Raw genomic sequence first — 2,263 nt, 5'->3', positions numbered from 1 at the left:
AGTGACCAACCAAAACCCCAAGCACTCAAAACCGCATTTCTACGGACGGTACTAGAGTCCTTGATTGTGAATGTGCATCCCGCTTCCATTTTAGCCAGTAAAATACCCCAAACAAAAATGGTCTCGATACTCTGTTTTGTGTTATAGTATGCCGTTTCAAGATGGCTTTCGCGTGTACATGTGCAAATGGTTACCTCAGCCTATCTACATTTTATATAACATTAAGCATCTGAGAGACGTCACTGCCGCAGCCACTATGATCCAAAACCGCCTATATGAAGACCGGTCCACTAAAAGGGGAATGCACATCATCGAGGCGTTCTATGGAGGTTCTCACAAGCTACTGGCGGATCTCCTCTTAGAAGAATTTGAAAACTCTGTTCTTTGCAGCCTGCCAGCAAAGAAGTGGCACTGGAGGGCACGCACCTCTGCCTTGACTTTCATGCAGACCATGCCAGCCAGCGACCAGTATAGCATCCTATTTGCCAGGTCAGTGCTTAACCTAGCTGAGCTGGTCGCCTTACGACCTGACCTCGGAAAGCTCAAGAAGGTCCTCTACTTCCACGAGAAACAGCTGGTGTACCCTGTGCACAAGAGCCAGGAAAGGGACTTCCAGTATGGCTACAACCAAGTTCTTTCCTGCCTGGTGGCCGACGTGGTGGTATTTAACTTGCTTTATAACATGGAGTAATTTCTGACCGGTATCCGTGGCTTTCTGAGGCTTATGCCTGATCACAGGCATGATGACCTGGAAGGACTGATCAGGCCAAGGTGCTGGTCCTCCACTTCCCTGTAAGGTTATCCGATGTTAGTAAGTTCCTCTTGCCATATTGCAAGAATATCCATTTTGAAGAGCAGGACTGCAGTCAAAGGGGAACCTTTCCTGGTTCTGAGATTGACTACTCCACAACAGAGCACCATTGCTGGGATTTTGATGGAAAACAATGCCCAAGATCAAGAAGGTGTACCTTTTCTTGCACAACTGGAAAGACCACAAAACCCAGCAGCAGCATCCGACGAACTAGAGGTGTCAAATGTACCACAGAATGCAAAATAGGACCATAAATATGGTGAGCACTTTGTAACTCCCCATGGTAATAGCAGTGAAACTGACAAAGAGCAAAGACCACTAGACATTGTCTGGCCTCACCGTTGGCAGCACCACAAAGACCCAGAAACTTTTTTCCAAGTTCTGCTTAAGCTTAAAGGCCTCTCCCTGCGATTCAATGTGTCTGTCCTTGGAGAAACCTATACAGATGTGCCAGATGTATTTCTGAAGGCCAGGGAGGCTTTGGGTTATTCGTGTTGCATTGGGGCTACCTTCCTAGCAAAGAGCACTATTTCCAAGCCCTGTGTATGGCTGATGTTGCTGTCTCAACAGCAAAGCATGAGTTCTTTGGCTTGGCAATGCTGGAGGCCACACATTGTGGTTGCTACCAACTGTGTCCCAAGGCTCTGGTGTATCCAGAAATCTTTCCAGCTCAATATCTTTATTCAACGCCTTTAATAAGTCTCAGATTTCGGCTGTTTTTGTGTATGCAGCATAGAGGCCTGTCTGTGTATACTTGCACTCAAATGTTCGGACTTGACTTCTGACGGTGCAAGGGCCCTCACAGATAGCTGATGTTGAGGGCTGAAAGGTTGTGTGAAAATATCCTTTCACGTACCACCCTAACAAACGATAACATTCATACCAGGCCTACAACCTCGGGTGGGCAGATTCTAAGCCCTATTAGAGGTGGCGTTGCTGTTGGCAGCTTCAAGTGACAGTGACACAAGATCAGTACATCTGTAGATTTACAAACAATGCGGTGCTTACTGCTTTGGGTTTAATGTTTCAAAGTACTGTAAAAAGACAGGTGTTATTTTTACTTTATACATTAACAAAACAGTGACTCAATATGAGTACATAGCCAGCCCTGATAAAATCATGTAATGGATATATTGAGCATACTATCTGTTGCTTGCACCTTTCATGTGCAATAAATAACAGTTGTCATTATTCGTATTATTTTATCACATGGGTAACACAGAATCCCTAATAACATATTTAATTATTGTTCATGTATTCATGGCATGTAGTTTCTAAGCGCTTATGTATTACTATCAGCTTTCTCCTATCGATCTATGCATTATGAGAGCTGCAGAGTGTGCACTATGTTACTGAGAACTGCAGTCATGCACTCTGTTTCAGTTATAGTGCTCTTCCATTTCTGGTGTTTTGCAGCAGTTTTAAGATCTTCTTAGAATTTCCTGTTGCTCA

General features: G+C 44.4%; 1 pseudogene; it reads left to right on the top strand.

Annotated features, from left to right (window-relative positions):
* The first annotated feature begins 256 nt into the window (after positions 1-256).
* On the top strand, positions 257-1,596 carry LOC144762360 (tRNA-queuosine alpha-mannosyltransferase pseudogene; annotated as a pseudogene).
* The last annotated feature ends 667 nt before the right edge of the window (positions 1,597-2,263 follow it).

This window comes from Lissotriton helveticus, chromosome 6 (genome assembly GCF_964261635.1).
Source record: "Lissotriton helveticus chromosome 6, aLisHel1.1, whole genome shotgun sequence".
Classification (NCBI taxonomy): Eukaryota; Metazoa; Chordata; class Amphibia; order Caudata; family Salamandridae; genus Lissotriton; species Lissotriton helveticus.
This window is presented reverse-complemented; position numbering and strand designations above follow the sequence as displayed.